The sequence below is a fragment of the Lutra lutra genome, chromosome 4 (genome assembly GCF_902655055.1).
Source record: "Lutra lutra chromosome 4, mLutLut1.2, whole genome shotgun sequence".
NCBI lineage: Eukaryota > Metazoa > Chordata > Mammalia > Carnivora > Mustelidae > Lutra > Lutra lutra.
The window spans coordinates 82,698,566-82,725,843 of NC_062281.1; the positions used below are offsets into that span (position 1 = coordinate 82,698,566).

Below are 27,278 nucleotides of genomic sequence, written 5' to 3' on the forward strand. Positions count from 1 at the left end.
TGTGATGTCCATCTGGTCCAGTGTGTCATTTAAGGCCTTGATTTCCTTGTTGATCTTTTGCTTGGATGATCTGTCCATTTCAGTGAGGGGAGTGTTAAAGTCCCCTACTATTATTGTATTCTTGTCGATGTGTTTCTTTGATTTTGTTATTAATTGGTTTATATAGTTGGCTGCTCCCATGTTAGGTGCATAGATATTTAAAATTGTTAGATCTTCTTGTTGGACAGTTCCTTTGAGTATGATATAGTGTCCTTCCTCATCTCTTATTATAGTCTTTGGCTTAAAATCTAATTGATCTGATATAAGGATTGCCACTCCTGCTTTCTTCTGATGTCCATTAGCATGGTAAATTCTTTTCCACCCCCTCACTTTAAATCTGGAGGTGTCTTCGGGTTTAAGATGAGTTTCTTGTAGGCAACATATAGATAGGTTTTGTTTTTTTATCCATTCTGATACCCTGTGTCTTTTGATTGGGGCATTTAGCCCATTAACATTCAGGGTAAGTATTGAGAGATATGAATTTAGTGCCATTGTATTACCTGTAAGGTGACTGTTATTGTATATTGTCTCTGTTTCTTTCTGATCTACTACTTTTAGGGTCTCTCTTTGCTTAGAGGACCCCTTTCAATGTTTCCTGTAGAGCTGGTTTGGTATTTGCAAATTCTTTCAGTTTTTGTTTGTCCTGGAAGCTTTTAATCTCTCCTTCTATTTTCAATGATAGCCTAGCTGGATATAGTATTCTTGGCTGCATGTTTTTCTCGTTTAGTACTCTGAATATATCATGCCAGCTCTTTCTGGCCTGCCAGGTCTCTGTGGATAAGTCTGCTGCCAATCTAATATTTTTACCATTGTACGTTACAGACTTCTTTTCCCGGGCTGCTTTCAGGATCTTCTCTTTGTCACTAAGACTTGTCAATTTTACTATTAGGTGATGGGGTGTGGACCTATTCTTATTGATCTTGAGGGGGCTTCTCTGAACCTCCTGGATTTTGATGCTTGTTCCCTTTGCCATATTGGGGAAATTCTCTCCAATAATTCTCTCCAATATACCTTCTGCTCCCCTCTCTGTTTCCTCTTCTTCTGGAATCCCAATTATTCTAATGTTGTTTCGTCTTATGGTGTCACTTATCTCTCGAATTCTCCCCTCGTGTTCCAGTTCTTTATTCTCTGTCATTTGGTCTTCTATATCGCTAATTCTTTCTTCTGCCTCATTTATCCTAGCAGTCAGAGCCTCCATTTTTGGTTGCACCTCATTAATAGCTTATTTGATTTCAACTTGGTTCGATTTTAGTTCTTTTATTTCTCCAGAAAGGGCTTTTATATCTCCCGAGAGGGTTACTCTAATATCTTCCATGCCTTTTTCAAGCCCAGCTAGAACCTTGAGCATCGTCATTCTGAACTCTAGATCTGACATATTACCAATGTCTGTATTGATTAGGTCCCTAGCCTTTGGTACTGCCTCTTGTTCTTTTTTTTGTGGTGAATTTTTCCGCCTTGTCATTTTGTCCAGATAAGAGTATATGAAGGAGCAAGTAAAACACTAAAAGTGTGGCAACAACCCCAGGAAAATATGCTTTAGCCAAATCAGAATAGATCCCAAATCGTGAGGGGGGAGAAAAGGGATAAAAAGAGGTTGAGAAAGAAAAAAACAGAAAAAAAAAAAGAAAAAAATGAAACAGTTAAAAAAAGAAAACCAATAAAGAAAAAATATAAAAAGGAAAAAATATATATATAAGGTAAACTAGTTAAAAAACGTTCAGAAAGAAAGGGTAAACGTTAAAAAAATTTAGCAGTAGAAGAAAAAAAAATTGAAAGAGAAAAGAAAAAAAAAATTAAATTAACTGCAAGGCTAAAGAATCATGGGGAGAAAGCCATGAGTTCCGTGCTTTGCTTTCTCCTTCTCTGGAATTCCGATGCTCTCCTTGGTATTGAAACTGTACTCCTTGGTAGGTGAATTTGGTCCTGGCTGGGTTTCTTGTTGATCTTCTGGGGGAGGGGCCTGTTGTAGTGATTCTCAAGTGTCTTTGCCCCAGGCGGAGTTGCACCACCCTTACCTGGGGCTGGTCTGAGTAATCCCATTGGGTTTGCTTTCGGGAGCTTTTGTTCCCTGAGCGCTTTCCGTAGAGTTCTGGAGGGCAGGAATGAAGATGGCAGCCTCCCGGTCTCCGGCCCAGAGGAGCAGAGAGCCCGGGGCCCCACTCCTCAGTGTGCTTAGAGAACAGCACCCAATTACTCCCGTCACCCTGGCCTCCAGCCATGCTCCAAGCTGACCGAGCCTGCGACCGGTTCAAGGTAACCCCGAGCTTAGAGCTTACTCCTCGGCTCTGTCTCTGTAGCCAGCTTCCCTGTTCTAATACCTGTAAGCTCTGCGACACTGACACCCCCGTTCCTTCTGTGACCCTGTGGGACCTGAGGCCACGCTGACCCCACCTGGGCTTCACCCCGGTTAAGCCTCTGGAGCGATGTCCCTCAGCGGAAAAGACTTTTAAAAGTCCTGATTTTGTGCTCCGTTGCTCCGCCACTCGCGGGAGCCGGCCCCTCCCGCCGCGGTCTATCTTCCCGTCGCTTTGGATTCACTTCTCCGCCAGTCCTACCTTTCAGAAAGTGGTTGATTTTCTGTTTCTCAGTTGCTGTTCTTCTTCTCTTCGATCTCCCGTTGGATTTGTAGGTGTTTGCAATCCTTAGATGAGCTATCTAGCTGATCTCCCGCTACCTGAAGTAGTCTCAGCCTGCTACTTCTCCACCACTTGACTCCTCCTCAATCACTCTTTTTTATACCCACAATGAACAACTAGAATTTGAAATTAAAACCATGCTGCAAATTACATTACCACCCATATATGAAACAGTTATAAATCTAAAAAAAAAGTTCAAGATCAATATGAGTAAAACTACAAAATTTTGATGAGAAAAAAACAAGAAATAAATAAATGGAGCGATGAAATTTTTCATGTTTTAATAAGGAAGTCTCAATATTTTTAGATGTTAGTTCTTTTCAACTTGACCTTTAGATTCAATCCCAATAAGGGCTACGTGGGTGGCTTAGGTTCAGGTCATGATCTCAGGGTCCTGGGAGGGAGCCCCACACTGGGCACCCTGCTCAGCAGGAAGCCTGCTTCTCCCTCTCCCTCTAACCCTCACCCTTACTTGTGGTCTAGCTCGCTCTCTCTCTCTAGTGAATAAGAATAACCTTTAAAAAAAAAAAAAAGCATTCCCATTAAAATCCAAGGAAATTATTTTGTGGATATCGGCAAACTGATTCTAAGTTTTATATGTACAAGCAAAAGATCCAGAATAGCTAACACAATAATGAAAAGAAGAACAATGTTGAGATCAACTTTATCTGGCTTCAAGACTTACTATAAAACTGCACTAATCAAGACACTATGATATTGGCAAAAGAATAGACAAATAGATGTATGGAACAGACTATAAAGCTCAAAGTCTCACCCACGTTAATATAGCCAACAAATCTTTGTTTTGCTTTTAAGTAGGCTCCACGCCCAATGTGGGGCTTGAACTCACAACCCTAAGATTTAAGAGTTGCAAGCTCTACCGACGGAGCCACTCAGGCACCCCAATATAGCCAATTAGTCTTAGAAAAAGGAACAAAGGCAACACAATGCAGCAAAGACTGTTTTTAATAAATAGTGCTGTAACTGATTGACATCCACATGCAAAAACAATGAATCTAGACATATAATTTGTACTCTTCTAAATTAATTCAAAATGGATCACATATCTATTATAAAATTTCTAGATAGAAGTGAATAGAAGTAAATCTAGATGACTTTAGGTTCAGCAATATTTTTTTTTTAGATACAACACCACAGGCATAATCAATGAAAGAAAGAACAACTGACAGTGTGGACCACATTAAAATTTTAAAAAGTATACTCTAGGAAAGATACTGTCAGGGCACCCAGGTGGCTCAGTCATTTGAGCAACCAACTCCTGATCTTAGCTCAGGTCTTTATCTCATTGTGGTGAGTTCAACCCCCACACTAGGCTCCATGCTGAGTGTGGAGTCTACTAAAATAAATAAATAAAAAAGTAAAAATGAAAAAAAAAAGGTAAAAAAAGATACTGTCGAGAAAATGTAAAGAAAAGCCACAGACTCAGAGAAAATATTTACGAAATACATACCTGATAAAATAGATAAAATATACGAGAGGAACTCTTAAAACTCAGCAATAAGAAAATGAGCTGACAAAAATAGGAGCTGACCAAAGCTCCTAACAATCACCTCACTGAAGAAGATGTACAAGTGTATGTACAGATATGTAAAGATGCTCCTCGTCGTGTATCATCAGGAAAATGTAAAACTAAACAACAATGAGACATTACTACATGCCTATTAGAATGGCCAAAATTTGGAGCACTGACAATACTAAATGCTGGTTAGGATGTGCAGGAACAGGAAGCCATGTTAATATAGCCATTACCCATGTTAATACAATTAACAGGAATTTTGCATTTGGTGAAAATGCAAAATGGTACATCTACCTCAGAAGATAGTTTAGTGATTTCTTATAAACTAAACATATTTTTACCATAAAATCCAGTTATTGTATTCTTGTTATTTACTCCAACAGCTGAAAATTCATTTTCACACAAAAGCCTACAAACAGATGTCTATAAATATAGACTTAGCTTTATTCCTAATAAAATAAAGCTAAACATAGCTTTATTCCTAATAAAAAATAGAGAGCAACCAGGAAGGATTTCAGTAGATAAATGGATAAACTCTTGCTTATCCAGAAAATGGAATATTATTCAGTTCTAATTAAGATGAGCTATTGAGCCATAAGACGTGGAGGCACCCTAAATACAGTTGACTAGTCAAAGAAGACTATTCAAAAAGTCTACACAGTGTACGATTCTGTAGGACATTCTGGAAAACACAAAACTATGGAAACAGTAACAAAAAAAAAAAATCAAGCAAGCAATCAATGATTGCTAGGGGCTGGGATGAGGATGGGATGAATATGTGGAGTATGAATTTTTAGGGTAGTGAAACTACTCCAAATGATACTAACATTGTGAATGTATGTCATTATATTGTCATTATATATGGTTCAGACTCATAGAATGTACAACTCCAAGAATCATCTCTAACATAACCATTACTTTGGTAGTAATGATGCATCAGTGTAAGTATGTCCTTTGTAACCAATGTACTAGTCTGGTAGGGAATGTTAATAATGGGAACACCTATGTCTGTGTATGATGGAGGGTATATGAGATATCTTTATATCTTCCGTGCATTTTTGCTGTGAATCTAAAATGGCTCTAATAAATAATGTCTGTTAATAAAAATATCTTTTTAAATATGATTTATCTAAATAACACCTTTCTGCCATTGTTTTATCTTCATCCTCTCAGTTGGGTCTGTCCCTTGACCATGCTAGTGGGGTCCATAAGTTTCTTCTTTATCAGATATGGAAACAATTTGGTCAATGTCAGTCTATTCCACTGCAGAAAACTCAACTGATATAATTATGTGGCATTATAGTTTATCCAAGTTGTTATTTCATTCAAAAGAAGCTGTAATGTTATGACGGAAACAGGACCAAGCTGGGGTGCCAAAGCAGAGCACAAACACATCTGTTTTGGCATAACTATGGTGTGACTCACAATATCCAACTGCATTTAACATCATTAGAGGAAAGCAGCTTGGACAATAAATAAGGTTCTTTTTTAAAGTAGCAAATTTGAGTAAGGACATCAAATGGATTTTTGCTTTTGAGGTGATAACTTTTGACTTTGAATTTACTCCATTTTCCATGTCCAATTCACAGAGGACTATGTCCCATGGCCTGCAATCAGACTCAATACAAGTTACACAAGCTAAAACATTAAAATATTAGAATTGTTTTATGTTTTTTAAATAAAAACAAATAAATAAAATTTCAGGTGACCAAACACAAATATTCTAAAAGTATCCTATTTGAAATTTTACAAACATGCATTTTCATTTCTAGTAAAATATACATTTTACATATTCATTTCTAGTAAAATACACATTTCCATATCCTGGAGAATTTATAATGTTCTATGAGAGCATACTGTTATATAAGTTATGTTCTTTTATATTTTTATGCATCTTATTATTAAAAATTTTGAGGCCTAAACTTGTTTGATTTAGAATAAAGAGGTGAATATTACCTATTTAACTACTGATTAAAACATCTGAGAGTCTAATGTGATAAAAATAGTAATTTCACACCTTGAAGACCATAGAATACTACTAAAACATTTAAAAACTTTGGAAGTGGTAACATAAATATGTGCTTAAGTGTTCAACACTAAATTATTTTATTTTATTTTTATTGTTTTAGAGAGAGAGAGCAAAAATGAGCAAACATCAGCAAGGGAGGGACAAAAGGAAAAGGAGATAAAATCTTAAACAGGTTGCACGCTCAGCATGGAGCCTTATGTGGGGCTTGATCTCAAGAAATCAAGACTGGGATGCTTAACAGACTGAGCTATGCAGGCATCACAGCACTGAATTATTTTAACATGTTAATAAAATGAGCCATCTCAAGACTTTTTGGCCAAGTGGGATATTAATTAATATATTAATTAATTATTTTATTCATCAAATATTTTTCAGTCTGGAATGTATATTTTAGTTATTCTGGAAGTGGACATTTCAGCAAATCTCTAAAAGAACAATGATAATACTGGAAAAAAATTGTCAAAATAAATTAGTTCTTATTCTTAAAATTGACCAAAATCATACAACTGATCAAGATGCATTTATTCAAGGAAATTTGCTGAACTTCCATAAAAACATTTGGGATTTTTCGTATTTGGTCTGAACTTTTTTTCTTTTTTTTTTTCAATTCCAAAAAAAAAAATCATTTATTGAGCCCCTATGAGATGGGACATGGTTAAGAGATAGCCCTCCTCTGTGTAGGTATAACTCCTGCCACTCTGTTTATCTTCAGCTGGTACATCTTATGTCTTACTAGTCCTTTACAATTAGTCAGTATCCTATAGTGGAATGGAAGCTTGTTCAGGATCTCCTAATCTTCTTACAAAGTTGTGGTTGGAAGAGTGATGTTCACAAATAATTGAAAATCTGCTTCATTTTTAAAAAGTACTGAGATGGACTTGTTGCATCCCACAAAGGTGCCTGGCTCGTCTGGTATTCTAGTCATGGGCTCTTCTGAATGAGCTGCAGTGACATCTTCCATGGCTTTAGTGATTGCTTCCTCAAATCTATGAGTGTTTGATTCCACCTCAGTAGATGATCTGAAAGCTTATATGTCTACAAAATGCACATCCATGGTCAATTCTACATGACTAATGGAGACTACATCAGTGGGAGACTCCAGGTCAGTGGGGGGACTCTGAGGGGTAGTGGACTCTGGGTCAGCGGGGGATCTGGGGGTGCCAGTGGACTTCAGGTCAGTGGTGAACTCTGGGTTGCAGTAGACTCCCAGTCAGCAGGGACCTCCAGGGTGGCAGTGGACTCCAGGTCAGTGGTCAACTTCAGGTGACTAGGGGACTCCAGGTCAGTGGGGGACTCCAAGTCATCAGAGGACTCCAAGGTAGCAGTGGACTCTGCAGTGGTGGATAACTCCAGGTGGGCAGGGAACTCTGTGGTGGCCAATTCGAGGTCAGCAGTGGAATCTAGTTCAGCAGTCAACTCAAGGGCATTAATCAACTCAAGGTCAATGATCAAGTCTAAGTCAGTAATGAATTATTATGAGGTAAACCACAGCTAGGGAGAACAAGGCCGTGAGTACCAGGTCTTCCTGAGCATCATGTGGGCAGGGAGTACAGAGGGCTGGTGAAGATAAGGAGGGATATGGCAGACCCCGAGTGTCACTTCAAGCTTTTCTTAAGTCCCCACCCAGCTCCAATGTGGCCCAAACCTACCAGGCTAGGAAAGTCATGAGTACGGTAATCTCACTTCTGGAGGTCACTTCTTTACCTTTTTAGGTTTATTACTTCTTCAGAGGTCTTGATTCCAAGGGAAATATGGAGGGGGGCAGGGGGAACATAACCAGAGGTGTTAGCAAAAGCTCTCATCATCCCATTGACAAACAGCAGAGAAAGCCAAGGAACAGCCTAGTTGAAACGATAAGGCAATCTGGGGACAAAACAACCATAATGGTCTTTGAGAAACTCCCAGCATCCCTGGCTGTCTAGAAGGCTGTGCATCTCAGAAGAGATAGCAGAGAGCTGCAGCTAACTGAAATTCTTCAGCTGAGCAGGGAAACTAACACATGCAGAAAATAAAAGCTAAGATATGCTATAAATTGCCTCAACATTGAATGTGCTTCCCAATATCCTACACTGATCTGATCTTTCTGCAAAGTGTCACTAAATAATATATGCTTAAGCACTACCTCTGATGAATCCCTAAACAAGGCTGATTTACAGGTAACCCCTAGGAACCTCAGAGAAAAGAAAGGAAAGGAAAGGAAAGGGAAGGGAAGGAAAGCAAAGGGAAGGAGGGGGAGAAGGAAAAAAAGAGAGGGAGGGAGAGAGAAAAGGGAGGAAGGGAAGAAGGAAGGAAAGAGGGAAGAAAGGAAGGGAGGGAGGAAGGGGGGAAGATAGATGGGGCACCTGGGTGGCTCAGTTGGGTCTGCCTTCAGCTGAGGACCTGGGATCAAGTGCCTCATCAGGCTGCCTGCTCAGAGGGGAGTCTGCTTCTCCCTCTCTTTCTGACTCTACCTCTGCACTTGTGCATGCTCTCTCTCTCTCTCTGAAATAAATAAATAAATAAAATATTTAAAAAGAAATAGAATGAAAGAAAGAGAAGAGAGGGTGAGGGAAGAAGGAAAGAGAAAAGAAAAAAGAAAAGAAAAGAAATAGAGTTTAAAATCAGGGCCTTCAGTGAATGAATGCTGCAGGAAGCCAGTTATATAGAAACAGTCCAGGCAAGTCATTTAAAAATAAAGGACAAAAAAAGAGAAAAGAAGAATAGAAAAAATAGCAAAAATTATAATAATACAGAGGACATGACAAACTATAAGCAACAGTATAGTACATAAAATAGAATATAAAATTTCCAGTTTCCAGAAATAAATAAATAAAATAAAACATTCATAGAATCACAAAAGTGAGACCCAAAGAAGAAGAAGAAGAAGAAGAAGAAGTCAATAGAAACTTCCCAGAGAACTTCCAGCTACTGTACATACTAGTAAATGACTTCAAATTAGCTATTATGAATATGTCCAAAGAAGAAAATGATATGTTCAAAGAATTAATTGAAAGTATGTTGGCAATGATTATTCAAAAATAAACAATCAATAAAGAGACAGATATTATTTATTTATTTATTTATTTATTTATTTTTAAGATTTTATTTATTTATTTGACAGACAGAGATCACAAGTAGGCAGAGAGGCAGGCGGGGGGTGGGGGGAAGCAGGCTCCCCACTGAGCAAAGAGCCTGATTCGGGGCTCCATCCCAGGACCCTGGGATCATGACCTGAGCCAAAAGCAGAGGCTTTAATCCACTGGGCCACCCAGGCGCCCCCAGATATTATTTAAAACGAACCAAACAGAAATAAATATAATAGTTGAAATGAAAATTTCAATATAGATAGGATTACAGTAAATTTGAGTTGGCCAAAAAAGAATCCGTAAACCTGAAGATAGATCAATAGAAAATACCAATTTAAAGAACAAAAACTACAGAGAATTAAAAAAATAGAGAGACCCATAGTCCATTAGGACTACATCAAGCATAAACACATATGTGCAATAGGAGTCCTAAAAATAGAGGAAAGGGGGGCAGAAAAATATTTGAAAAAATTTCTCACCTTTGACAAAAAATATTAGTCTGTGCATTCAAGTAGCTCAATGAACTTCAAAAAGATAAACACAGAACATCCACATCTAACTGTATCAGAGTCAAACTATTGATAGACAAGGATCAATAAAAAAAAATCTTGAAAACAGCAAGAGAAAAATAACTCATCACATACAAGGAAACCACAATATTAAATATCTTACTACCCATTAGAATGAATGAAAGCAAGAAGGCAGCAGAATGACATATTCAAACTGTTGAATGAAAATTAAAATGCCAACCACAAATTATATATCAAACAAAACTATCTTTCCAAAATAAAGGCAAAGCAAAGATAATGCAAAACAAAAAAAATAGATTTTATTGCTAATACCTGCTTTACAAAAGGTACCGAAATAACTTTTTTTTCTGAAATAATTTTTTGAGGCTAACAGGAAATGACACCAGTAACTCAAATTCATACAAAGAAATAATAAGTACTGATTAGGAATTTTACATCAGCATACATTAGTATTCACTGTCTCCCAGATCTTACTCTAGTAATTGTCCTTATTTTTTTAGCTCTATCTAGATTCTTTTTTTCTTTAAAGATTTTATTTATTTATTTGACAGAGAGAGATCACAAGCAGGCAGAGAGGGAGGAGGAAGCAGGCTCCCTGCTGAGCAGAGAGCCCGATGCGGGACTCGATCCCAGGTCTCCCAGATCATGACCTGAGCCAAAGGCAGCGGCTTAACCCACTGAGCCACCCAGGCGCCCCAGCTCTATCTAGATTCTTTAATAAGCCTTTTCCCTTTATATTTTTGCTCCATGGGAAGATTTGTCTGAATTACCTAATCTATAACCACAAGAGAAATTTTCTAATTGTTGATATTTATTAGTATATCAATTTTTGTTTAAATCAATTTCAAGTCACACACTGTACTCTTAGAATATATGCCTGAAAATGTGTCTTGTGTATTATGTGCATATATACTTTCAGAAATATGTGTTCATGAATACTTTCTGTTCCAATGTTCTTCTTCAATTCTATATTTCTGATTGCATAATAATATTTACCAGGATAGTTTAATTCACCAATATTATTGCTGAAATCAGATTTATTTCTTTACCTTTTTAGGTTTATTACTTCTTGTATTCAGAGATATTCATTATACCTTCCTCAAAAATAAAGAAAATAATTATTTCATGAATTGAGATAAGACAAAAAGTGGAATAATTTTCTTTATTAAACTCAGTTACATCAAGCAATTCCTTCATTCACATTTTCTCAGTAGGTATGCCTTAATGAAAATGAAGGAAAATAACTTTTGAAGAGATATATCTGCTAAGTCAAAGAAATAAATTGCAAACACTAGATATTTATGTACCCTTTTAGGCAAAGGGAGGAACCTTTTAGGACAAAATTTCTGAAATTTCAACATGGCCAGATGTATTTGCAAATATGTCCACAACAATATCTCCCATCTCATATATTCTTCTTGCAATGTGAAACTACCCCACTTCCCACAGAGTGGTGGGGCCTATGACCATTCCCTTTACAACTGGGGAGGATTTTGTGACATTTGACTAATAGAGTATGGTGGGAATAACATTATTTGATTTCTGAGGCTTTATCATGAAAGGCAATGCAGTCTCTACTTTGTTCCCTGGAGTACATACTTTGGAAGACTTCAGTAACCATGTGAATGTCTCACTGGCCACCTCACTGCAAGGTACCTAAACCAAACTATGTGAAAAGAAACACGAGTATGCCCTTTAATTTCATGAAAAGAAAGAGATCCACACCATTGTTTTGGTTTGTTGTTTTTGAAACAAATATAAGGAAACCAAGCAAATTCCCTGAGCTGAGCTTTTTCCTATCAAATCTTCTCAGTAACCTGTAGAGATAATACAATGATTATTACTGTTTTAAGCTCCTAAATTTTGAGATTATTTATTGTATAAGTTACTGGAAATTGTACTATATAGAGTCTATTTTAGAATATATAATTTGAAAAATACAATTAAGGAATTCTCATAGTGATGTGGTCATATTAATCTGTTTTAAAGATTAGCTGCCATACAGATGACATGAATAGACATTTTTCCAAAGAGAACATATAGATGGCCAACACACACAAGAAAACATAAAACATCATCACTCATCATCAGAGAAATGCAAATTGAAACCACAATGTGATATCACCTCATACCTGTGAGATGACTAAAATCAAAAACACAAGAAGCAGCAGGTGTTGGTGAAGATGTGGAGAAAAAGGAACACTTGTGCACTGTTGATAGGAATGAACACTGGCACAGCCACTATGGAAGACAGTATGGAGGTTCCTCAAAAAGTTAAAAACAGAACTACCCTATAATCCAATAATCACACTACTGGGTATTTACCCAAAGAATACAAAAACACTAATTCAAAGGAATGCATGCACTACTCTTTATTGCAGCATTATTTACAATAGCTAAATTATGGAAGCAGCCCAAATGTCGATCAGTCAATGAGTGGATAAAGAAGATGTGGTGCATATATATAATGGAATACTGTTCAGCCATAGAAAAATGAAATCTTGCCATTTGTAATGACATAAATAGAACTAGAAGTATAATGCTAAGTGAAATAAATCCGAGAAAGACAGATAACATATGATTTCATTCATAAGTGTCATTTAAGATGGAAAACAAATGAATAAAGGGGAAAAAAGGAAAGAGAAACCAAGAAACAGATCTTAACTATAGAGAACAAACTGATGGCTACCAGAGGGGAGGTGGGTAGGGGGATGAGTGGAAATAGGTGATGGGGATTAAAGAATGCACTTATCATGATGAACACTGAGTGATGTATAGAATTGTGGAATCACTATATTGTACAACTGAAACTAATGTAGCAATGTATGTTAATTACACTGGAATTAAGATAAGAAACTTAACAATTTTGTTTAAAAAGACAGGCTGCCAAGTTTTTATACTAATTTTTCTGACATTTTTCTTATGCTCTGTGGGCAAGATTCATAAAAAGACATGAAAGGTAAATCTGCAAGTGCTTTAAGTTGCCACTATGGGTCAGGGGAGTGGGAAATAGTTCGGTTCTGTGATACTGTTTCTTGCTTATACTTGTACCCTTGCATCTAGCACAGTGGGGGCAGAAAAGTGAAGATCACTACATGATCTAAGATGTGGGTATCTTGTTTAGAATTGAATCTAACACAATGCTCATAGTTGGCATTCAGTAAACTTTTGTTCAGTAAATGGATGAGTCAAAGACAACAATTATTTTGACAGAGTACACTAACTATGACCAGCTATGGCATCAAAGTGATAACGAATAAGTAATAAGTAATGAATAAATAATTGGGTGATTTTTATTGAGGACCTTCTAAGAGCTGTACTAGCAAATATTACATAGTAAAGTGACAAACCCAGGCAAGGTGATTCTGGAGACAAAACTGTTAACTACTGTCTCATCATGCAAAACTCCGCAGTCTGAACATCTTAGCCTCCTTGGGAGCCTTTCCTGATACCCTAATCTGTTGGAAATGCCTTTCGTCATCACTTCTGTATGCATGTCCATTCTTACACAAATATAATGCTCTGTCCTCTCATGTATAGACACACATACCTATATATTTATCATATGCTAAGTATAGCAGAGTTGATCTCTGCTTTCTTATAACTTATAATTTAATAAATATATAATCAGTTTTTCCTTGAATAATTAAGATTGTCAGATTGTTCTGAAAGAACAACACAGGAGGTAACAAACAGGAGGAATGAACCTGCTAAGAAGCATTGGGAGTAACAGGGCATATGTTATTTCACTTCTCATTTCTTATTAGTATTATGATTTACATCCTCAAGGAAATAACTTTTTTTTTTTAGATTTTATTTATTTATTTGACACAGAGAGAGACAGTGAGAGAGGGAACAGAAGCAGAGGGAGTGGGAGAGGGAGAAACAGGCCTCCTGCTGAGCAGAGAGCCGGATGCGGGCTCAATCCCAGGACCCTGGGATCACGAGCTGAGCTGAAGGCAGATGCTTAATGACTAAGCCACCCAGGTGCCCTGGAAATAACTTTTTTAATGAGACCTGAAAAAATAAGCTAACCATTGGAAAGAAGCCAGAAGGAGTGTCTTCCTGAGGAATGATTAGCAGTTGATGTGAAAAATATGTCAAGCATAAGGAACATGCGGTTAGATGTTGAGAAGGAAAGGCATGGAAAAAATGGCCAGTGTGTTGGGAACACCCGTTTAAGGGAGTGAAATTCAGGAGCACTGGTAAAGCCGGCCAATGAGTAGGAGAGTTTGGTCCTTGCTAGGGATGTTTTAGCTTTGAACAGGATAATGACATAAAGGATCTGTGTTCTTCCCTCCTCAATGCTATTCCATTACTCTGTTTTGACAACAAAAGCAATATTTTACTTACATTCACTTTCTCCTCCTCTAGCAGAGTGTCCTCACATACCAGACATGTGGTTATTGATTGAATGGTTGCTGTCAAAAAAGCCAGGTATACCAACCAACTCTCCTCCCAAAGCTCTGTGTTCCTCCTCCTACTGCGCTACTCCTCAGCTCCATAATGAATTGCTTAAAAGTTTCCCATTCCATTTCTGTAGTTAATTTAAGAAATGCTTGCATCCATGCAATAGAAAACCATAAACATGCACTGGGGATTACCATGTGTTCTGAGCTATGCCAAGCACTAATGGCATAAATAATAATGGACTCTCCTATTAAGGAACCCAGAGTCAAGTTGATGAACAATAAATCTTGAGATGGACTTATGGGATAAGTGGAGCACATGTTTAGGCAGTTCTTCTTGTACTCACTATTTAAGGGAAGGATTGTTTATTTCCTCAGATATGACAGGAAGTTTGGTCTCATTGCCACTTGTAACCCACCCTTTCCATTACTAGTGTTCTCTCCTTTAATTAAAATGCAAAAGATGGTGCTGTGCTTGGGTCTGGAGGAGAACAGACTCGATCCTAAATAACTTTAGATCTTAAAATCTTAAATACCTTAACACATTTTCCTGTTTCAGATCCTATTAATGAGATAAGCACATGCTTAATGCCATCATAGGATCCACATGCATTAGGTGTACTTTGTAGATTGAGACTTACTTTCTTTATGAACAATCAGGAATTGAAATCTCTAGAATGGATTTAGATTCAACAGGGGAACATTTGTCTAAAGATATTAGTGTCTTTAGTGCTTTATTTTTTATGAATAGTATATGGGGATTCTTGAAGTTTCTAAATTTTCTTTAAATTGACATTTGAATAGCTATGCAAAGAATGTGGCAGTTAAGAATCTCCACAGAATGAGGATAATTAACCTTGTGAAAAATTATTTGCATCAATACTCACTGGCAGTCATGTTTTCTCCCTTTAACCTATCACAAAAAAGAAAAATCTATGATTCCATAATCCAGATGACTCAGATCAATAGATCTGTGGCGGCAGCTGGGAAACCACTTCTCAGTTAAAACTACAAATCCTATTAATGGCACACTGGTTTAGAATAGAACTTTTATTTCAAAGAAATTATTCACTTATTATGTTAAATGCAAAAACTCTTTCAAAGAAGATTTTATTTATTTATTTTTTAAAGATTTATTCTTTATTTATTTATTTATTTGACAGAGAGAGAGAGAGAGAGAGGAGAGCACAAGCAGGGGGAACAGGAGAGGGAGAGGGAGAAGCAGGATCCCCGCTGAACAGGAAGCCCAGTGCAGGATTCAATCCCAAGACCCCGGGATTATGACCTGAGCCAAAAGTAGACAATTAACCAACTGAGCACTCAGGTCCCCCTATTTATTTATTTTAGAGAGACAGAGAATGAGGGGACAGAGGGACAGAAGGAGAGGGAAAGAGAGAATCTCAAGCAAACTCCATGCTGAACCTTACCTTGGGCTTGATCCCACAACCATGAAATCATGACCTGAATAAAAATCAAGAGTCAGATTCTCAAGTGACTGAGTCACCCAGGCACCTTAAATGGAAAATATATTTTCAGGGACACTGTAAACACTTTTGCACATACAGTGTATGTTCTAGCATAGTACACAAAAAATATAGTGTATGTGTATCGTTATATATATGCATATATATAATGTGTATATATATGTATATATATTAGGACATAAACAATAAAAATGTGTGTGTGTGTATGTGTGTGTATATATGTATATATAAATATATATATATATATATATATAAATGAACAGGGGTGTGGAAATCTTATGAGTTCTTGAAGTGGAGGTAGAAAGCACAGAGCATTTCCACAACTCAACTGCCTACCAATGTTAACATTAGTAGTACTTCATTCTTTTACCATGAGCTGGATTATAATAAAAAATGTATATTATTATTTAGTATTTAAATCATTGCCTTTAAAAATGTACTTTATTCCTAGGCTTGATTTTATTGCCTTTGCTTTTTTGTTAACATTTCTAAATGCTTTGGAAGTAGATGTTGTCTTAAATTGTTTCTTTCTCAGAATCTAGTACATCCATGAGCATATGATCTGTACAAAATGACTTTTATAAAAAGATTTTATTTATCTGACTGCTTTCATCTCTTTAGCACCTGGCTACTGAGGGAAGGGCTGTGACATATTGGTGGAAGGAATGATTTAGAGTCCACTGTCCAGCCAGGGAAAGGGAGGCTCTTGACAGGACAGTGGCCACTTGAACCGCTGACCTGTGTATCAGCCACACTGGCCTCCTCCCTGATTTATGCTTTGCTGCAAGTAAGCAGTGGTAGAGGAAAAACAGATTGCTGTAATGGTTAATTTTGTGTGTCAGCTGGGCCGTGGTGCTCAGATATGTATTTAAACATTATTCTTGAAGTTTCTGTGAAAGTGTTTTGGATGAAATTAACATTTTAAATTGGTGGACTTTAAGTCAAGCTGATTACCCTGTGCAATGTGGGTGTGCCTTATCCAATACTCCAACACACTGAAGGCCTGACTAGAACAAAAGAACGACCTCCCTAAGCAAAAAAGGAATTCTTCCCGCAGATAGCTTTAGGAAGAAAACTGCAGCTTAGGCTCTTTTCCGGGTCTCCAGCCTATAGGCCTTCACAGTTGAACTGCAGATTTGGGGCTCAAATTTCCATAAGCACAAGTCCATTCCTCAAAATATACCTGTCTATTATATTTACAAACATCTGACTGGTTGCTTTTCTGCAGTAGCTAAACATACTACCTGTATCAAACACTGCGCCTTGAAGTCGGTTCAGTGGCTCCTGAGCTCTTTCTGCTTCTTATATTTATTGAATCTGGGTTAGTACTACCTGAACTCTGCTCAAATGCAATAATTAATGTGTCATTAGAGATGTAATCATCTAGTCTATTGATCTGACCTTTTCACTTTTTTCACTTGTTCTTAGCTTTTTTATGCAAAAGATTTATTCTGTTCTTTTCTTTTCATTATTTTATAGATTTTGGGGTAGAAGAGAGGGTGCCGTGGGCACCTGTTCACAACTTGATCCATTCTTCCACATTTCCTAATAACAGATGTTAAATTAAGGTATCATTAATTATGTCACAATTTTTTCTTGATTAAACATACTCTCCAGCAATATAGAAGTATAAATTACTTTTTCTTTAGGAATAGTAAAGTTGTATGATGCTACATATAGAATGATTTCTAGACAAATTTTAAGTTTTTTTCCTTTCAAGTCATAAATCCTATAAATTTTGGATTTTATGTAATCTGAATATGATGGGATATGTTATGTTTCCCCAAAGTTCATGTGTTGAAATCTTAACCCTCCCATATTGAAATCACTCAGAATATGAGTATATTTGGAGATAGGGTCTTTAAATAGGTAACTAAGTTAAAAGGGAGGTATTAGGGTGGGTCCTAATCCAATATGACTAGCATCTTTATAAAAAGATATTAGGACAATGAGGACAGAGGCAAGACACTGGGAGGACACAAAAAGAGGGCCATCTAAAGCCAAGGAAAGTGGACCCAGAAGAAACCCTACGCTGCTCAAACCTTGATCTCAGACCTTAAGCCTCCAGAAATTTGAGAATATACATTTATTTGGTGGTTAAACCAAACCATATCTCTAGCAAACTAATACACTGACACAACATTCTGGATGTCCCAATTCCACAATCAATTCTATTTGCTGCACAATAGACTCTCATATTCTAAGGATATTCTAAGAAGCAAATTGGTAGGAGTACAATTTTGGGACCTCATGAATACTGCCTACATTCAATGCCCTGAAAATGAGGCTCTTGTATGTTGTTTTTGTTTGTTTGTTTGTTTCTGTGTTCAGAATCCACTGGGTTTTATCTCAGATCTCTGTCTGCTCCTTCTCCATCTCTTTTGTTCTCCATCTGTCTCAAATACTGTTGGACATGGCTTTTTCTCCAGTGCTTCTTGCTTCCCCTAATTCCATGCACTCACAGAGAAAGCTCATTTACCCTTTTGGCTTTAATTGCCAACTGGATGTTGTAGATGATTAAAAATCAGAATATGCGTCTAGTTTTTCTCCCAAATACCAAAACACCCACCTGACAAGAAACACATCAAATTTGTGATGCTTCTTCCATGTATGAGTGGTTTCCATCTCAGCAGATAATAACACTTCTTCCAAGCACTTAGACTAGCAACCTGACCTGAGTCTTCTCATTTTCTTTCAAATACCTTCACTTTTCTCTTTCTACAGTCACCATCAGGGCCCAAGATCAACCACCTCTCACCTGTACTTCTTGAATGCTAGGTTTATCTGCCCCTTCTCTTTACCTCTCTAAACAAGTTTTCACAATTCAATTAGATGGATTTTATTTTTATTTTTAAAAAGATTTTATTTTTTCATTCAAGAGAGGGAGAAAGAGAAACAGAGATAGCACAAGCAGTGGGAGAAGCAGAGGGAAAGGGAGAAGCAGACTCCCTGCTGAGCTGGGAGCCCAGCACAGGACTCAATCCCAGGACCTGGGATCATGACTTGAGCCAAAGGCAAATGCTTAACCATCTGAGCCACCCAGGTTCCCCCAATTAGATGGATTTTAAAGAAACAATTGAATATGTTAGTAATTGCCAGTGAAAAATCCTTCAGTCAGTCACTAATCAGCTTCATCTCGACTTAGCACCTGCTTTGTTCCTTCCTTCTGTTCATTTCATATCACACTCTGTTCTGTAGTTTACTCGAATTGGTTTGTCCTGTCTTCAAATGAGTCCTGTTCTCAACTACACCTGTTATATATTATATCAGCCTGGAATCTTCCTTCTGCTTTCCTAATCTGGTAACCACTCAACTTCCCTCTCCCTGACCCTCTGCTCCTCTCCTGTCAGTATTACTCCCTGGATGGTATCAACCATGTCCACAGTTTTAGATGCCATCTACATCACTGGCATCTCCCACATTTGTCTGTCTAGGATCAACTTCTTCTATGAACTCCAGACTCAGGTTAACCACCTATTTCAATTACACATATAATAGCATTCACACTGAGCACTCAAAACAACACAAAAATTCCCCCATTCTGCTTTCTACCACAAACCTTTCTCTGCTCCAATAAATATCTCTATATTGGCCAGTCCAAAACACTAGGAGTCATCCTGATGCCTTCCTCTCTCTCACTTCTCAGGTCCAATCTATCAACAAATCTTATCTTCTCTGTCTTCAAAATATATCCCAACTATCCCTTCTTTTTTTTTTTAATTTTTTTCAAAGATTTTATTTACTTATTTGACAGAGAGAGAGAAACCACAAGTAGGCAGAGAGGCAGGCAGAGAGAGGGGGGGAACAGGCTCCCCACTGACCAGAGAGCCCGAAGCGGGGCTCGATCCCAGAACCCTGAGACCATGACCTGAGCCGAAGGCAGAGGCTTCTGCCTCTGAGCCACCCAGGCACCCCCCAACTATCCTTTCTATTTAACTTTATTCCTAACACTCTTGTCTAGCACACAACTATCACCTGATTATTCTATAATTCTCCCAACTGATAACTCTAATTCCATTCTTCCCTTTTCACAGTCACTCCACATAATAACCAGAGTAATTAGGCAAAACAAAACAAAAAATCAACCATTTGGTCATGTTACATCTTGTCCAAAATCTGTGTTGACTCTATCACACACAATAAAATTCCAAATCCTTAGCACAGTCTAGGAGGGCTTCCACAATCTGGCCCTGCATCCTCTCCAATGTCATTCTTACTATTTCATTTCCCATTCATTATATCCTTGATCCTCAAGCCACAAAGCAAGCTTTCTACTGCATGACATAGATACAACCTTTTCCTTGCACCTGGTGAAGATTTCTCCTAAATATTGACATAGCTTGCTCCCCACCTAATTCAGGTCTCTGCTCAAATCACTTGCCTCAGAGCTCTTCACTGACCACACTTTTAAAAATAGTACCATTCAGACTCTATCCTGTGCTCTGTTTTTACTTCATAGCCCTGGTATTTTATTATAAATTCACATATGTTTTTATTACATATTTACATGTATCTGTCTCTCTATGTCTAGTAGTAAGACACCTGAGGAAATATTTGGCCATTTTGTTCTCTGCCAAAACCTCAGAGTTTGGAGGAGTGCATTACAAACACTCATTAGTTATTAATTGAATGAAGTGCACACATGCAAAAATGAATAAGAGTGAATGAATGGGGACGCCTGGGTGGCTCAGTTGGTTAAGCAGCTGCCTTCGGCTCAGGTCATGATCCCAGCGTCCTGGGATCGAGTCCCACATCAGGCTCCTTGCTTGGCGGGGAGCCTGCTTCTCCCTCTGCCTCTGCCTGCCATTCTGTCCGCCTGTGCTCGCTCTCTCTCCCTCTCTCTCTGACAAATAAATTAAAAAAAATCTTTAAAAAAAAAAAAAAAGAGTGAATGAATGGGTAAATTCCTAGACCCATTCTCAAGAAGAACAAAAAGAACAGACAAACATGAAGACAAATAAAGGCAATGTAGTGATATATATGTGCTAACATGGTGATATTTAGGGGCATGGGATGTACAAAGTTGAAAGAACTTAACATATCTCTGAAAACTATAACCCCAAAGTTTCTGAAAAATAAAGATTGTGCAGTTAACCAGTAACTTTTCTATCACCCCAGTAATCCTAACAATGATGTTTTCCTGCAGTAGTCCAATATTACATAGAAAATACACCAGTGAACATTGGTATAAGTTATGCTGTAATTATTTTGATTACAAAGAATGAAAAAAAATCCTCTCTTAAGAACCATTTGGCATTCACAATGGCATTCTGAAACCTGAGTTACGGTACTTTTTAAAAAGTCGTGATGAATAAAGAGAAATAATATAACTGTCAAAGCACATAAGATGGTTTATTTATTAGAGTAATTCCAGATGCCTAAAATAAGCAGGATTTGGAGAACCTTGGCACAGAAGGGGTTTGAGGAACATAAGCTTGACAGAATATGTCAGAAGAGGTTCTCAGCCCACATGAGATATAAAGCTGCCCTTTCTGAGAGGTCAAAGTATACTCTAAACGTGAGGGCTCTGCTCTCAGTGAAAGAATTAAAAAACGCTGCTAGTTTGAAGGGATCTTAATCATACCCCCTGCACATACACACACTCTACAGGACTGATGTTCATGGTCATCTAAATTTGTGAGTACATTTTTGAGGAACCTCAAACTCACTAGATGTATATACCATATATTCCCTTGCTATAAAAGGAAAGAAACATAGGTATCCTACAGGAAGATGAATGCTCAACCAATTTCACCCATTTTTTTTTTTTCTGGCATCCATCCTGACTGTAACCATGGTAAGCCTATTTGGCTTCTCCTTTTGTCAATATTCATTCAGTAACTATTCATTATTCTGCCCGTAGAGTCACTGAAAATACAGCAAAGAACAAAACAGACAAAGTTTCCTGCCAGATATAGTTTATATTCTAGTTTCATATTTCTTTAAGTTCAAATAAGTAAATATTAAAGAACTTTAGGGGTGTCAGTGATGCACTGATGTATGGAAACTATTTAATATTACACAACAATATTTCATCAAAACCGAGGTAGAAGCAAAAAGAAACGATCTACCTTAGGCACTGACTGCATATCTGCACTTTCTGAGGTTGTTATGTTTTATTGCTCTACAGAAGAGTCATGGGCACTGAAGCATTCATGAATTGGAGATTTGTACATGCTACTCAATGATAACTTAGGAGACAATGCTGTAAGATTCACTAAAATTGATGTATTATCTACTGAAGACACAGTTTTACCTGGATTCCCATAAACATTACAGCACATGATTAGGTTTTATGTCACTTTATTTTCCACATCCCGTAGAACAAAAGACTGAGGTATTTATATAAGAATCATCTAGCTAAGCTTATTATATGCATTCTAATTATTGTAAGTCTAAAAGTTGAGCTTTACCATTTTGATCCTTAAAAAAAAAAAAAAATCTTCCAAAGCAAAATTTAGAACAGCACCAGAATCAAATTCCTACTTTCCAGTTGGTCACATTCTGAAACTATATATTTTCCTATTAAATAGATAGAACCTTAGAACTCAGCCCTGCTCTTCTGACAAGAAAAAGGTAAAATTGCCATGCTTAATTTAAAAAGAAGAGACACTGTAGATTGATGTTAGCAACCTTAAACATGTGATACTTGGGTGGTAATTAAAAGATAAATTATCCCTTTTGGTGTAAGACCAAAGTGTTAAGTACATTAACTTCTGAAATGACAAAAATAGTCATATATTTCAATGTCATTTCATTGTATAACATGAAATCATTCGATTTATCCTACCCTTTATTATCCAGAGGACCTTAAACAACATTTTATAACCTTATAGCAAACCTTATTGCATAAAATCTTCAATGTTTCTGAACCCATGAGTTCCCCAGATAGTTGTATTGTCTTGAAATGAGCAGTTTAGTTCAGTGAGGACCTACTGAGTACAAATGCAAAGTGTTTGGTTTATGAGGGAAAAAACAAGGATTTTCTTTGCTCTCAAAGAAGAGCAGTATAAAGTATAGAGTTTCCCATTATAGAAAATATGTCTTTAACTATGGGGAAATAAATGGTGTACATCACTGATTTCTAATAAGTTTAAACCAATTAAATCAATAAATCAATGGCATACAATTTAAACCTCTGGAAAATATGTTTTGTTACTTGACTGGGTTAATTATTTTTCTTTTTCTAAACGAATACAAAATATGAGGGGCTTTGTATTTAGATAATATGACCAATCTAGGTGTGTGGAGTTTTAATTTTTTTTTTGAGAAACCCAAATTGTTACTCTTCATTTTTTTAATTTTTTTTAATTTATTTGAGAGAGAGAGAAAGAATGAGAGAGAGAGAGAAAGAGAGAGAGAGCACGAGGTGGTGGGGAGGGTCAGAGGGAGAACAGACTCTGTGATGAGCAGGGAACCTAATATGGGACTCGATCCTGGGACTCCAGGATAATGACCTGAGCTGAAGGCAGTTGCTTAACCAACTAAGCTACCCAGGCACTCCCAAATTGTTACTCTTCAATAAATGAATGCTTCTTCAGAGCTTAGAACATATACTTCATTCATTACTATCATTCTATTCTGTCTTACTGTATGACTGGCATTCATCTAAATACTAGAGAGAAAAAATTTAAATAAACAAGCACATCTTGTTCTTTTCCTAAAGAGATTTACAGTTCTTGAATGTCCATAATATGAATGCCATACTTGGAGGAAGGCAAAGGAGAAAGTAGATAACAGGCAGGGAGTCAGAAAAGGCATCATAGAGATGATATGCACAACGAGACTGGCAATATAATAAACAAGGGAGAGCCAGATGGACACAGATGAGTAGAAAGAACACAGCAGATATTGGGAGTGCCAGTGAGCATAACAAAATTTTCATGAAATAATTTTTGAATTTGCTGCTGAATGTTGTTAAAGGCCAGTAGCAGGCAATAAGGAATAAGGGATTATTAATGAGGAAAACAAGAGGTTTTAAAGATTTTTCAGGGTCTGGACTCAGGTTACAGTGGTAGAAGGTTAGTTAAGTGTTTATGCAAGGAAAATAGCATGCTTAAGACTATGTGTTAAAAATATCAATCAAGCAATGTAGAAGCTGGATCAGATGGTGATGATTATGGAAGGAGGAAGACAAGTTAGGTATAAAATGAAGAGTTTATAAACTTGGAAAGAGGCAGAAAGCAGGCAACTGACCACGGATTAGTAATTAGTTTCATGGTTAAAAGCCTTGAGTATTGTTTTATATGTGGAGACAGGCAACAACTAGACCATAGGCATCTTGGTTCTTGCTAAGAAAAGTGACCCAAGCCAGTCCTCTGTACTAGGTACTGTTCTGAGTCAGTGACTGGCACTATTGTACACAAAGGTAAGAGGGAATGAGTTTACCTTTCAGACTCTCTGGTGGAGTGGTTTCATTCATGAAGACCAACAAACAAACAAAACAAACAAAACAGGGAAAGAACAATAATAGGGGAAAATTAAAAAAAACAATAAGGTCCCATATGGTATCTTTCATTGGGAAGTGGACAGTAGGTTTAGATCTTGAGAAAGAGACTTTAACCTGACACATGTTTGAGACAGTAAGCATGGAAGTGATTATGCAGGGAGGGAAAGAATGAAGATGAGAGGAAAACCCATGTTTCAATAGAAGTCAGAGGAAGAAACATGCTAATAGAACTGGAAGAACTTAAGCAGATTAGAACACAGTAAGGAGAGAGTAAGTTAACTGATGAGAAAGGAGAAGAGAATTTTTGGACAGAAAAAGAAACTGATCACATTAAATGCTTGAGTGAGGTGGGATAAAATTAGCTCTGAAAACAGATGCTTGGATTTAGTAAGGAAGAAATCATTGATGGCTTCAATTGAACTGTGTTCAGTTGAGTAATGGGACAGAAGCCTAATAGTATAGCTTAAAAAATAAACTGGTTGTTCCTTATTAAAATAATGGGTTAAAATTGCATTGCAGTGCTCGCTTCGGCAGCACATATACTAAAATTGGAACGATACAGAGAAGATTAGCATGGCCCCTGCGCAAGGATGACACGCAAATTCGTGAAGCGTTCCATATTTTTTGGGGGCGCCTGGGTGGCTCAGTGGGTTAAGCCGCTGCCTTCGGCTCAGGTCATGATCTTAGGGTCCTGGGATGGAGTCCCACATCGGGCTCTCTGCTCAGCGAGAAGCCTGCTTCCCTCTCTCTCTCTCTGCCTTCCTCTCCGTCTACTTGTGATCTCTCTGTGTCAAATAAATAAATAAAATCTTTGAAAAAAAAAATTGCATTGCAAACTTTCTTCATCAATTATGAAATTAACAAAAATGTATTAAAAACAGTAACAAAACCTGCACCCCAACCCATATATCAGAATTAACAGAATGCAATTAACTTTAGAAATTAATAAAAAAGGATAAAAATTAAATTGGGGGACTAAAGAGACACCCAAACCAACTCAGATCTTAACACTTCCTTCACAATTTCTAAGAGATACAGGTATATGGTAGCAATGTAAGGAATTCCCCCTAATACTCCAGATCTCAAGAAAAGAAAATTGTGGCTACTGTTTTATGGTCTTATTTTTAATGGACGTATAAAATATGTTACTGGTGGAGAGAAATAGGTGAGTCAAGGATAAAAAAATGCCAAGAATGACTGTAGAGGTGAAGGTTCTTACACTACACACTGACATTAAGCAAACAAAGAAAACCAAAACTCAAGAGATTTGTCACATTGAAATAGATATAGCCTCCAAATAGGTTGAAAAAATACTAGTGGGGAGCACTTTAAAAATACAATACCAGAAGGAAAGTGGAATTCTGGTATTCTAGCAAAGACAATATGCTTTTATGTGGCCACGTCCACTTGGATCCCCCCATTCTGTTGATGCTATCGCCCACCCCTATCATTCCTTCAAGGTATATATAAATAAGTAGACAGAAAAGAGCACAGCATAGGCTTTAAGGTACAAGTCAGATAGTCAGAAAGAGGGAAAGGATGTCATGCATAAAGTAGGAAAAGAACTGAGAAATCTGTCATACTGTATCAGAACAAAAGAAAGTACTGAACATAAGGTCACAGAGGTGAGTTAAAGAACCTGGCAAATATGTTATGCAAACATAATATTGAAGTAGAAAACCAATAGAATATAAGAACCATGTTATTAATGAGACAAATGAACATAACATAATTCAAGATGCTGAGAGAAATTTCTCACACTTGTTTTATGATATCATAACTATTTCATTCAATATCAGATTAGTAAGCACTTGAATTCCATATAGGAAGAGTTTAAGAGTGAGAAAATTAAAAAAAATAGAATGAAATGAAAAGAGAATTTGCCAATCTCAAGGAATTCATTGAGGTTTAAAATAACATTTTAAAGCAAACAAACACTATTAAAAATGAGAAGCATAATAAAAATAATTTTCATACCTAATAAAAAGAAAAGATTTGCAAAAATGAGAGTAAAGGCAAGTGAAAATATAAAGCAATTAAATAAGTGAAAGTAGAAAAACTTTTAACTGAAGGATAATTATTGTGCCTGAAATACAGTACCGCCTACTTGAAGAAATGTATTAAAATGTACTATGCAAGAAAATGTTACTGTGAGCTATCTATCTATATAAACTTCAGATAATATTTTTATGTGTATGTATGTATATATATATATAATATATGAAATTCTAGTTAAGCTATTAAGAAAAAAGGAGGATTCTGCAAAATCAAGCTAGCATCACACATATACATAGAAAAAGTACACAAAGGCAACTGATAAGGATTTATACAATTCTGAATAAAGAACATGTGGACTCAGAAAAAAATTAGCAATTGAAATTCAACAATTCATTTAAAGAATAGTAAAACATAACCCACATAACCAAATGAGATTTATTCCAGGTATGAATGCTCCTTCAACATTCAAAAACAAATTAATATAATTCCATCATAGCAACACATTAAATAAGAACAATCATAGCATTGTGTTAATAGATTCAGAAATAACAGTGGAAAAGGGGTATCTGGGTGACTCAGTAGATTGGTTTTAGCTCAAGTCATGACCTCAGGGTCATGGGATCCAGCTCATCATTGGCCTGTGCACTCAGCAGGGAGACTGCTTGATTCCTTCTCCTTTTCCACTTTGTCTCTCCCTCTGTTCATGTTCTCTCTCTCTCCCTCTCTCCCTCTCTCTCTCTGTCTCTCAAATAAATAAATAAATAAATAAAATGTTTAGAAATAACAGTGGACAAAATACAGCATCCATTCATAATAAAAATTGTCAGCAAATTAAAAGAGAACTTTCCTTAATTGGTTTAAAGAGTGTATGAAAAACCTATTGCTAATGTCATACTCAATGGTGAAAAATTACATATTTTCCCCTACGATCAGGAACAAAGCAAAATACTTTCTCTCATCATTCCAGTTCAACACTGTAGTGAAAGTCCTACTTATGCAATAAGACAGGAAAAGTAAATAAAATTGATACAGATTGTGGGACGCCTGAGTGCCTCAGTGGGCCAGGGACCTGGGACTGAGCCCCACATCGGGCTCTTTCCTC

General features: G+C 36.9%; 1 protein-coding gene and 1 non-coding gene across 2 annotated transcripts in view; one reads left to right on the forward strand and one right to left on the reverse strand.

The window, feature by feature from the left end:
* The window catches only part of SNTG1 (syntrophin gamma 1), a 913,181-nt gene that overhangs the window by 483,777 nt on the left and 402,126 nt on the right, over window positions 1–27,278 (reverse strand).
* LOC125099433 (U6 spliceosomal RNA) lies at window positions 24,697–24,803 on the forward strand. Its single transcript, XR_007127162.1, has one exon. It is a non-coding gene; the product is annotated as a U6 spliceosomal RNA (small nuclear RNA).